At 44.1% G+C, this 12,821-nt stretch overlaps 1 protein-coding gene across 6 annotated transcripts in view; it reads left to right on the top strand.

The window, feature by feature from the left end:
- Positions 1-11,487: 11,487 nt before the first annotated feature.
- The window catches only part of LOC308504979 (uncharacterized protein), a 44,006-nt gene continuing 42,672 nt past the window's right edge, over positions 11,488-12,821 (top strand). For 3 of the 6 annotated variants that reach the window (XM_081066648.1, XM_081066644.1, XM_081066647.1), the window contains exons 1-2: positions 11,499-11,603; positions 12,293-12,420. The gene's annotated coding sequence lies outside the window, so the exon portion shown is untranslated. Of the gene's footprint in view, positions 11,604-12,292; positions 12,421-12,821 lie in introns of all 6 variants that reach the window. The other 3 variants (XM_081066645.1, XM_081066649.1, XM_081066646.1) reach the window with 3 other exon arrangements.

Genomic DNA, 12,821 nt, shown 5'->3' with positions numbered 1-12,821 from the left:
TGAGGGGCAGTGACCTGGAGGTTCTGCTCAAACGTTAGTTTCAGAGGCTTTTTTTTACCAAGAAGGCAGTGGCAGCGATGGCCCGGAGGCACCCAGGCTAGCCAGCAGCTACGGGATCCAGTCACTTAGATAAGTAAGCCACGGGGCGTTTCCAGGGCCCCAAGGTCTGGGTCAAAACTCCTTTTGCGATCCCCTTAGACTCAGCCACAAATAGTTGGAAGGGCTTCTCCAGGTCAGGGAGAGCTAGGACGGGGGCACTCACCAGGGCTGTCTTGAGTGCGGTGAAGGCTTTTTCTTTGTTTTCTGTCCACTTGAGTTCTGTTTCCTTTCCCCCGGTTGCTGCGTACAGAGGCTTGGCGAACTCAGCAAACCCGGGGATCCAGAGTCTGTAATAGCCCACGGCCCCAAGGAATTCCCGTACTTGCCTCTTAGTCCGTGGCGTGGGGATTTGGAGAATCGCCTGGATCCGGCTCCGGGATAAAGTGCGCTTCCCCTCTTGGATAAGATAACCCAGATAGGTGAACTTCGTCCTGCAGAGCTGGGCCTTTTTGGCAGAGACACGATACCCCAACGAACCCAGGTTTTGGGGAAGGCCCCCCTGAGTAAGGGCTCGGGGCACTCGGAGATAATTAAAAAGGAGTGGGTATCCGTCTTTTCCCCGAGATTGGAGACCCAGGCTCGGGATCACGGATATGATTTGGACTTCCCAGTGGCCCCTCCGATGAGCACCCTTTCTTTCGAGAGGAGTCCTTCAGGTTTCAGCAAAACAGAGTGGGTTGTCCCAGTATCTACCAGAAAGTCAATGGGCTTTTACCCCCACATTCAGCATTACCCGGGGCTCCTGGGGGGTAGGGGAGCCCTGACCCTCCCAGTCTGTCTTTTTTACTAGGATGGGGGCGGCTGTGTCCCTCCCACTCTGGGGTCTCTTAGGGCACTCTCTCTTCCAATGGCCGATCTTTTTGCAGTATGTACACTGGTTCTTCCCCAATTGTTTCCGCTCTTTCCTTTGTTCCTGGCCAGACGTCTTGTCTCTCCCTTGTCCCTTTTTTCTATCTTTTTGTATTGCAAGTAGGACTTTAGCCATTTTTTTGGTTTAAGACCTGAGATGGGTCTTCTCTATTTTCAAAAACTTTCTGGGCCTCGGCCAGCAACTCAGACAGAGACTTCCCTTCGAAGCCCTCTAACTTCTGTAGTTTGCGTCTAATATCTGGGGCTGACTGGGCTACTAACTGGACTGCAAGGGCCGCCCGATTGGCTGGGGCGTCAGGGTCCATAGGCGTGTAAGTCCGGTAAGCTTCACATAGCCTCTCGAGGTATGCCGACGGGCTTTCAGTCGGCCCCTGCCTTACCCCGGTCACCCCAGATAGACTGGTGGGTCTCCGAGCCGCAGCTCGGACACCCCTGAAAAGGACACCCCTGAAAAGAACCTGGCGGCAATGGCTCAAAGCCCCTCCTCTAACCAATGAACTACAGCTTCAGTTACAACGGGTGCGGGAAAGACAGCCTCCACAGGATCAGGGTGAGCGGAAGGCTCCCGCGGGCACCAAGAACCCGCCTTTTCCCCTCGGTCCCAACTCCCTCCCCCTCCTCTTCGGCGAACAGAGCGCTCAGCAGCAGCCACAATCATCTCACGCGGGCTGGCGGGCGAAAAATACCGATTTAAGGAGAACAATAAGACCCTGGGGGTTCTGGGGAAAAAAAGGATTCTGATTTTTCCAATTGTATAAGTCAGAAGTGGTGAAGGGAACATAAGTCCGTAGCGGGACCCCTCCCGGACCAGTTTTTCCCACCTCCCGGAGGGGTAAAATAGGAACTGCCTGAGCCTCTCCAAAAAGTGCCCCCAAACGGGTGTGCGAGGAACTTAAAGAATTACGGGGGCTTAGAGGGCTCCCTTCCCCAGTGGAAGAACCAGGCGAACTCGATTCCCCAGCCGGGCCAGTCGAAATCTGGCTCCCTCGACCTGCGCCCCGGGGTTCCCGCTCCCCACTGAGGCCAGCCAGAGACGGGTAGAGCGGGCCGGGAGGAACCTGGACGGATCCCCCCCCTCCTAGCTCCCCCACAACTCCCCGGACAGGCGCCGCCGCTGCACGGGGGTGGCCGCCGATGGGGGACGGGATCCTCCCCTGGGGCTGAGAGAACCGGCGGGGCAGGAAGAGGCTGTTCAGTCCTGGGTCTCTCTGTCTGGCCCGGGGACTTAGCCAACAGAACTAATCGTTTTCGCTTTTTTTTTCCCGATTTCTGGGGAGGGCAATCACAGGCCTTCAGGTAACCTGGACTGTCAGTTACAATATCAATCCAGATATCTATGTAGGGAATTTGTTCGGGGTGGCCGGTCTTCCCATAAGTGATTCGCCGAATTTCGTAACAGAAATCTAGATCGAAGGTCCCCGTAGAAGGCCACCCGACCCCAAAAGTGGGCCACTCTAGTTCACAGAATTTCCGGAGAGAGAAGGCGTCCACGGGCACCCCGTAGCCGTCTGCCCTCCTCCTGAAATCCTGAAAGTTCTTAATAACACAGTCGAGGGGACTCAATCCCCCGGCTTGCGAATTTCCCTGACCCATGTTCGCTTGCGCGCCAAGACAATAGACACTCAGACAACACAGAACACAAAAACAGATCCAGAATCCCAAAGCTGTCCACAAACACGACAGTTGACAGGATTGAGATTGGAGACTGGGGTGGCTGGAGCCCCAATCTGCCCAAACCAGGACCTCGACGGTCGTCACCGTCTAGGCCGTGGACTGGAAGTTCCGCGGCGTCCCGCCTTCCAAACGTCCACCACTCAGGGTACGTACCAAACCAGAAACAAAACAAAACAGGAATGACAGAGGCCTGACTTACCCGGCGCCGCTAGCTAGTTGGTCCGGAGGGAGTCTCCGCTGGTCGTTGATTCAGGAATTTAGGTGGTTACAGGGGAGCCTCTGGGCTCCCTCCAACCTTGAGGAGGGGGCTCCAGGGCGTCCCGGTGGCGATCTCGCTGGGGCCTCCAAATGTTACGGAGCGAGTCCCCAAGAAATGACCACGGAGCCGAATTGGACAAATTAACAAGGCCTTTATTACAGATTCGAATCTGGGCTCAAGCCTCCACTGACATAGTAGTGAGCGAGAGCCCTGAGCACTGTTTTCCATCCCTATTTATTCTTTTCTGTTACTTGTCCTTTTTCTGATTTATGTGCCTTGGAGAAAAAAGGGGTGCTGGTTATTATTATTTTTTAAGGGGATGTTTTCAGGGGTAGGTTTCCTTAAGGGAATGTTCCCAGGGGTAAGGGGATGTTCTGCTTATCTTTGCTGCGGCAACAGGATCTGCTTATCTTTGCTGCAGCAACAGGATATCTAGTTTTGGGGTAAGCTTAACTGGGTACATGGTTTTAACGGAAGATATGTTCGGGTGGCCGAAAATTTCCCACGGCACTTTTGCTCTGACCTGCTTATCTTCCATTGTTAGGTAGCTTGCCTAAGCTGAATTGAGGCACGGGGTTGTGTTTTTTCTTTTCTTGACCTCCTTGTCACACAGACCTTACTAGTTTTTTCATGCATTCATTTTTGAAAAATGTTTTTGTGTATAGACTGTGACATTTTTATGACAACTATAATATGACCACCACCAAAATCAAGATGCAGAGTTGTTAATCATCACTAAAGAACTCTTGCTTGCTACTCCTTTTATAGTCACACTCTTCGCCATCCCTTCCCCCAACCTCTCGCAAACCACTGATCTCTTTTCCATCTTCATAATTTTGTCATTTGAGAAATCTTATAGTGTGTGACTCTTTGAGACCAGCTCTTTAAAAATCAGCATATGCTTTTAAGATACTTCCAAATTATGTGTATCAACAGTTTATTTTTTATAGCCTAGTATTATTCCATTGTATGAATGTGCTAGTTTGTTTAACCATTTGCGCGTTGAAGGATGGATTTCTAGAATTTTGCTGTAAATATTTTTATGGGAGTGTGTGTGTGTGTGTGTGTGTGTGTGAACATAAATTTTTATTTCTCTAGGATAAATACCCAGGGTTACTGAGTTGTATGGTGTATGTTTAATTTTTTAAGAAACTACCAGAGTAACTTTCCAGAGTAGCTGTGTCATTGTACATTCCCGCCAGCAATATAGGAGATCCATTTTCTCCACTAAAGTACCATCAGTACTGTTTTTTATTTTGTCCATTTTAATATATGTGTAATGATATATCTTTTTGAAATTTAAATCTATACTCAAGACAGTACATGTCAGACTGTTCTTTCCAGAATTTGCTTGTTTGTTTGAACAAATTTTACGTTGTATAGTAGTTTTACAAAAATGCTGATGTCATAAAGCACCATGGAAACATCATGTATGTCGTGTGAGTGCCTGACATTAAGCTTTAGACTGCTGAAGCATCCATTTCAAAAACTTCCATCTCAAATAAGCATATTGCCACCTGCATGACAGCTACTAGCAAAACAATTACATAAGAAACCAGGTCGCCCCTACCCATGAAGTTCCCTTTTTAGAAGGCCCTAGATAACTGACTGCCTGAGTGACTCCACTTTTGCTTTCCTGAACCATAATTCCCACTTTTGTGCTTTAAATTAGCAAACAAAATGTGAACCCGCAATACTTTAGGTACCCACCTGTGGTCCCCAATAAAGGCAAAGCCCAGAGTCTGCCCTCCCTCCTTCTTTATCTCTCTACCCAAGACCTAGCTGTGTGGTCCTGAGCATCCTGTGTACCCTGCAGGACATGTGAATAATAAATCTTGCTCTTCAAAGTTCCCTGATGGTTTTCTGTGAAGTGCATCTTAAAATCATAATAAGAACTATAAGGGCCAGTCCAGCCATAACATTGGCTCCAGTTGGGGAAATATCTGTGGGTGCTTGCCACAGTAGTATAAGCTCAGGTGAGTGCCTCAGGCATTTTTAATCTATAGCATCACTATCAGGAGGCTGCAAGCCACAGAACAGGGTATTACTTGAAGTACTTGATTTAGATTTCGGATTTATCACATAACCTAATTCTCTACTCCAGGATATTTGGATGTCATTAATAGTTGCTTTTTAAAATGTGATAAAATATCCATAACATAAAATTTACCATTTTAACCATTTTTTGTGTGTATGTACAGTTCACTGGTGTTAAGTACATGCATATTGTTGTGCAAACATCACCACCATCCATCTCCAGTATTTTTTCATCTTCCCAAACTGAAACTCCACATTTGTTCAACAATAATTCACCTCCTCTTCCCACACAAGCCCCTAGCAACCACTATTGTACTTTTCCATCTCTATGATTTGACTGATATTCTAGGTGCCTCATATAAGTAAGATCATACAAGTACAATATTTGTCCTTTTGTTTCTGGCTTATTTCACTTGGCATATGTCTTCAATGTACATCAATGTTGTAGCATGTATTAGAATCTCATGCTTTCTAAAGAGCTGAATAATATTCCACTGTATGTATATATCATATTTTGTTTACCAATTCATCCACTGATGAACATTTGGGTTGTTTCCACCTTTTGTCTATCGTGAATAATGCTGCTATTAACATTGATGTACAAATATCTATTCAACTCCCTGATTTCAATTATTTTGGGTATATACCTAGGAGTAGAATGGCTGGATTATATTCTAATATTTAATTTTTTTAAATTAGTTTCAGGTGCATACGACAAAGTAATACTTAGACATTTATCATTTATATCCGTCACACTATGTGGACCTCCCTCCCCCCACCCACTATCCCTCTGACATCGCACCGAGCCATTACATTTCCACTTTCTCTATTCCTAATGCTGTACTCTGCTTCTTGTAAGTATATACATACATATATATATATATATATGTATATATATGTATATATATATATAGAATTATAGTTGGCATTCATTATTGTTCAGCTTCAGGTGTACAGTGCAGTGATCAGGCATCTACATCATTCCTGAGGTGGTCTCCCAAATGGGACACGTGTCCATCGGATACCCTACAAAATCTTTACAACATTATTGATTATGTTCCCCAAATTAATTTTTAAAATCCCGTGGCCATCTTGTGGTTACCTACTGTTTTCTAATCCCCTCACTTCCTCCTTATCACTCCCCCCCACAGCCCATCTAGCAACCCTCAGTTTTTCCTCTTTGTCTCCAAAACTGTTTCTGATTAGTTCATTCACTTGTTCTTTTCTTTTTTTTTTTTTAAAAAAAGATTTTATTGGGGAAGGGGAACAGGACTTTATTGGGGAACAGTGTGTCCTTCCAGGATTTTTTTCCAAGTCAAGTTGTTGTCCTTTCAGTCTTAGTTGTGGAGGGCGCAGCTCAGCTCCAGGTCCAGTTGCCAGTTGCTAGTTGCAGGGGGCGCAGCCCACCATCCCTTACAGGGCTTGATGAGTTGAACCGGCAACCTTGTGGTTGAGAGCCCACTGGCCCATGTGGGAATCAAACCGGCAGCCTTCGGAGTTAGGAGCATGGAGCTCCAACCACCTGAGCCACTGGGCCGGCCCCACTTGTTCTTTTCTTTAGATTCCGTGTATAAGTGCAGTGGTAAGATTTCTTTCTTCTTTTTAATATTTAATTTTTGAGAAACTGCCATATTGTGTTTCATATGGCTTCACAATTTCATATTCCCACCAACAGTGCACAAGTTTTCCAATTTCTCCACATCTTCACCACCACTTTTCTGTTTTGTTTGTTTGTTTTTAATAATAGTCATCCTAATGGATGTGAAGTAGTATTTCCTTGTGCTTTTTATTTGTATTTCCTTAATGATTTGTGGTGTTAGGCATCTTTGCATGTATAATTGTACATTTGTATATCTTCTTTGGTGAAATGTCTATTTAAGCCTTTTGTTCATTTTTTAAATTTGGTTGTGTTGTTGTTGAGTTGTAGGAGATCTTTATATATTCTGGACATTAATCCCTTGTCAGAAATAAAATTTATAAATATTTTCTTCCATTCTGTGGGTTGCCTCTTCTGTGGATAGTGACTTTTGATGCACAATAGTTTTTGATTTTGATAAAGTCCAATTTACCTACTTTTTCTTTTGTTACCTATGCTTTTTGTGTCATGTGCATGAAATAATTGTGAAATCCAATATCATGAAGATATACCCCTATGCTTTCTTCTAAGAGTTTTATGGTTTTAGATCTTGTGTTTAGGGTAATTCTAGTATATTGTATGGTCAGTGACTAACTTTTTTTTTTTAACGTGGATATTATTGTGGTTTGAATTCATGTTTCCCTAATGGCTAGTTATGTTGAATATCTTTTCATGTTCTTATTGCCATCTGTATATCTTCTTTAATGAAGTGTCTGTTGAAATCTTCTGTCCATTTTTTAATTGGATTTTTTTGTTTTCTTACTGTTTAGTTTAGAGGGTTCTATTCAATTCTGAATATCAGTCCTTTGTTGATTATATGAATTGCTGATTATTTGAATAGGGCCAAATTTATCAATATGAATATATACACCATGAACTCAGGAGCAGCCATGCTTCATTTCATGCCAATGAAATATATTTTTCTCCAATGGGATCCTGACAAATATTTTTTAACTCTTTGGGTGTTTCTGATATGCAGTCATCTTTTGTAGTGTCATGAAGGGATCCGTGGTGGTGGCTCTTTGATCATGAAATCCATTGAAATGAAATAGATAGACACCTTAGTAAGATACTTCTTGATACATATGTGAAATTCTAGGTCTATCGGTAGAAAACTAATACAATCATCAAAACAAATCATCCTCTTTCCCAGTCCTTTATATATCCTATCCTTCGACAAAATTTCTTGTAACTTAATCACAAGATTATACCACAAGTCCTGCCCATATTCTGGTTGAAACTCCAAACTGAGTCTACAATGTATGGTGGCATCATTAGAAGTTATGAGTACTGCAATTACAGTCTCACTTAGATTGGTTCTGAAATGTATGGTAAAAAGAAATCTTCCCAGTGGGCAGAGTTTAAGAAGGTATATTTACTTGTTTACTTTGTGAATAGACATGAGTTTAGATCTATACTGATTTGTGTCCAATCGTTTAATGAATTAACCAGTAGTACCAGTAGTAACCATGAGAATAAGACTGGAAAACTGATGACAAACAGGTCTCTGGAGGAGACACATATGAATTGTATTCTAGGAATAAGTACTGAATGGGGTTTACAAATACTTAACAGAGGATGGAACATTAGAAGGAAGAAAGGGAGGCTTGGCTCTCTGTGCTAAGCCATGTAATGGCCATTACAATGTTTCTCTTCCTAAATTCTTCTAAGGGTGGTCTTTTCTGACAAGTTCTGGTAATACTCCCTATCCTTACTATAAACCTAGAGGTGATAATGTCTCCTTACCATTGTCAAGGGTGTAGGCTGTGAAAAAGAATAAAAAGTATTTATTTGAGCAAAGGATTGCAATCTGAGAGATGCGAATTCAGTTAGCAACTCATACTGCTGCTCTGGAGAAAACAAAGAAAAACAGGGTTTATAAAGGAAAAGACACAAAGTGTAACTCTTTCATGCAAATGAAGGATTGCTGGCTAGGGTAACAGGGATTGGTTAGTTCCAATATGAAAACACAGGAGACAAAAGCTACAAGGAAGTAAGTCAAGTCCATATACGTCCATGTAGCAGTTGTTCCAGGGTGCTTATGGCCCCAGGATGTCTATAACTGCAGGGTGTTTTGAGGTGAGTTTAGAAATAAGTATAGCAACTTAATAGCAGCTCTGAGAAGTGAGGGATAGGCCCCACTTCCTTAATAGCCTACTGACTGTTTTAAGTGACTCTCTTAGCAATGCTTATTTCATTTTATTGCCTCCATTATCACATTCCTAGTTACAGGATGCTTCACCAATCCTACCCATGTTTTAAAAGACCCATTTATTAGACTTCCTTCAAGTGTCCCATTTTTTCTTTTTTAACAATTGACACCTCTTTCCTTGAAGGGACCCTAATAAGTATCCACTACAACCTGGATGAAAAACTCCATGGGGGTTTAGGGACTTTAATCTTATTTGATGTCGCTTTCCCACCATCTAGAATGGTGTTTATTACACAGCAAGTTTTCAATAAATGTTTGTTGAATATGTTGCAGAATCCAAGACCGGAAAGAACCCAAGCAGAGAGTTAGGAGAGTTGGCTTTATTGCCGGTAGGCTTAGCAGGATGTTTCCCAAAAGACTGAGCCCCTAGCAAGGTTTTAAGCAGGGTTTTATGGGTTGGGGACTTCCTTGAGTTGGGGAAAAGGTAGGTTTCATCTGGTGATTGGCTCAAGGTGTGACTTGGAGGGGTGTGGGGACAGAGCCCCAGAGAGCAGTTTCCAGGCTCTCAGCCTCTCCATGCGGAAAGGTGCTGGCTCGGGTAGTAAATGGCCATCAACTGTGACTGAATGGCCATCAGCTGTGGCTAGATGGCCGTCAGCTATAACCAGTGAGCCATTGGCCACTAATATAACTGCCGTGGCTACGTTAGCAGAAAATAGGGGCTAGCAAGAAGATGGTGGCTGGCAAGCGCAGATTGAAGTTAGCACGGCTGATTGCAGCTAGTGAGGGGAGTCGAGGAGAGTCGGTCGGTTGGCAGAAAAGCGGACAGCAGGTCGCATGTCGTGTGACTCCAGCCTCCAGTGACACTATAGTGGTATGACTCCCCTACCTATGGCTCCATGGGTGTTCCTTTTTGGCCTCACCACATCCTGTGTTCTTGTGTGGGGAGCGGGAGCTGAGATCCCGCAGCCACCCTGCATGACAAATGGTGCAGCGAGCAGAGGCTCCTTCCTGCATGACAAGGGGGTTATGTGCAAGTCGGCTAGGGCTTAGGCTGGGGACTTCTCTCTTCGCTTGAGTCACCATTTTAGCTCAGTTCCATGTGGCAGGGAACCATTTTAAGGTCAGTTTCCCCATCAAATATACATGCAGTGACCACTTTCTCTCCATTTGTGATCTCTATGTTAAAGTTGTCAACGAAAAAAACATCCAGACTAAGAGAAAGCTTATAAGAGTTTGAGCCAAACTGATAATTGCTGGGAAGCAAAATCTCAACGGACTGAGAAAATGCTCCATAAAATGGCGGTTTGCAGCTTATTTTATACATAGAATCAAAGGAGGAGGGTTACATAAAATCCATTAATGGTAGATTAAGGGGGTAGAAGAAAGCTGTTGTCTGCCAAAATAATTCTCCAGATGATCCACCAAAAGAAAAAGCTTATTCAGAGAAAAAAAAGAAAGAAAACTGAACTGCCAAGAGAAGGCACACGCGCCTGCACACACACAGGGCAGTCCTCGGTGTCCAGGAAAAAGGAGGGTCGAGCCCAACACTGCTCCCTCCTATAGTGACCTCCCCCCCACCCCCCACTCCCAGGTTACCACAGAGTTCAACAGGAAGTCAAGACTAAAGAGTCAGCAAGGGGCCCAACTCCACCTGCTGTCCTCCCATCTCCATGGTTAAGCATCCCAAGGTGTCAACTTGCTTTCAACAAAGCAAAGTGGGGAAATCTCTGTGATTGGATAGAAGTGGATTGGAGAGACACGTACTTCTTTCACAAAGGTGGGAACAGGATAGTTAACAGTTCCTGTTAATATAGAGATGCTTAGTTAATAATATAGAGGTGATAATATATTATATATGTAATATAGAGATGATAGTTAATATAGAGATGCTAATCAAGGGACAAGAATAATAATGAAGAATTCTGTACTTTCCTGCTCTGGTCTGGAAAAAGGGATTACTGACATTCCAAGGATGTCATCTTAGGTGCAAAAAGACAATAGACAGGCTCACTTAAAGTGAAGATTGACTTTATGAAGGAAGCTTCAGGCTAAAGATGTGACGTCCTGCTATGGCCCACCTTAGCTATGGATTTTTTAATGCTCATGCCATCTTATGTGGTTATTTTCAGTCTCTTGTCAGGTACAACCTGTGGCTCCTTTTCAGTCCTCAAAGTGTACTATGATTGACTTAATATAGTTTGACCAGCCTCCACGCTGGGCGCCCGGGTCACCAGGATGGTGCTAAGGGATTGGTGGGTCCATTGGTTGTAAAGGAACAGAGTGGCGGTCCCAGGTTGAAATATTATAGAATTACAATTTTACAGCTATAACATTTAAATCCTAAATATTTCAGTCGTTATGCCTGTTTTTACAAAGTCAATTTTTCTAAAACACTCCAGCAGAATTTTTTCATACTTCACTTAAATAACGGTAATTTTCCTTAATATTGTCAACATCCAGTCCTCATTCAAATTTCCCCAATTTTCTTCAAATTACTTGCGGGGCGAAAAATGCTGTTGTTTCAGTCGGGAGCCACTAGAGGACCACCTTTGCATTTACCAGAAGAGTTCGAGTTTAAAGCTTAACCTCCTCTGGCTCTGAAAGAACCTGGGCAGGAGACTTTTTTTAAAAAACATTCTCGGGCTCTCAAAATGCAGGAAGGCCTTAAGTAACTTCAGAAGTGGACGCGGAGGTTTATGGGAACTGTAGTCTTCAGTCATTCTGGCTTACCGCCTGGCACTCTGGGAAGGGAATTCTGGGCTTTTTCTGCGCAAGTGCAGCTGGAGCTCTACCTCTTTATTCTACTCTAGACTCCTGGGAAGCTGTTTGGTAACCTTTATGTCTCCTTGGAAAGCAAAGGGCCCGCATTTGGGGTGAGAGCGCGGGGACCAGCTGAGAGGGGTGCGCTTGTGCCTAGGGTTGGAAGAGGGAAGGACCCCACGCCCCCAAGCGCCAGGTGTATGCCCATGGGCGGGCCCTCGGCCTCGGGGAGGCCGGGTGGGGTGTGGGGGTTACCCCGGCTCTTGAGCTCCCTGGTCGCAGGGCGGGCTGAACCCGGTCTGGAGCAGGTGTTCCGTGCGGGCCGGGGTGCAGGGACCTTGTGCCCGGCCCCGCCTGCCGCCGGACCGAAGCAAAGCCCGGGCGGAGGGGAAAGCGCGTTTTTAATATTGGCGGTGAGTCTGCGGTAAGAGCCCGAACTCGAGCCAAAACAACTTGGTATTTGTAAAGCCCAGTTCTGTCACCTGTAGGCAGGGGCGACAGAAGGAACCTGGGTAAGAGTCAGTTTTCTCACCTGAAAATTAGGATATTAATGACTGTTTTGTGGTTGTTTTGAAACATAGATCTAAGGCATCACTGGTTAAATATTCAGGCAATTGTCAGGTAGGGAAGCAGTGAATAAGTGACAACTGCTATTATATTTAGAAGACACTATGCTCTGTTCTTTCATTGGATGGCTGAATGTAGTAACCTCACAAACACTTTAACAAAAACCGAGGCTCAGGTTGGTGGAGTGATGTGCTCAAGTCATGAGCCCTGATTGAAGGGATGCTGTGCTTTACAGACATACCTTGGAGATACTGTGGGTTGCTTCCAGATCACAGCAATAAAGCAAGTGGTAATCTGTTCGCTGGTGGAGGCTCTTGCCTTCATTTTATAAAAAACAACACCTGTGGAGCACAATAAAACAAGGTACTTACAATCTCAGTCTTTGTTTATTTGTTTTTTTAATAATTGTCTTATTTTTCAATTAGTTGACATACAATGCAAAGGGTACCAAAAAAATGTATACATATTTTAAGAAAGGAAAACTTAAAATTATAATATCCAATATATACCAATAACAAAAGATGAATACAACTCACGTGACTTCTGCAATTACAAGAGGTACTCAAAGTGGTTACCATCAGCATCCAGACACTTCTGATTATACAAACTACTGCTTGAGCAACGTTGACCAAAGTGTCCACTTGTATACATGTTTTTTGGTGCTCCTGTATTATATATTAATTTCAGGTGTCTAACATAGAGATTATACATTTATATAACTTAGGAAGTGATCACCCTGACAAATCTAGTACCCATCTGACACT

This window comes from Rhinolophus hipposideros, assembly GCF_964194185.1.
Source record: "Rhinolophus hipposideros genome assembly, chromosome: 11".
NCBI classification, from domain to species: domain Eukaryota; kingdom Metazoa; phylum Chordata; class Mammalia; order Chiroptera; family Rhinolophidae; genus Rhinolophus; species Rhinolophus hipposideros.
The sequence above is the reverse complement of the archived record's forward strand: the minus strand, read 5'-3'. Positions and strand labels throughout refer to the sequence as shown.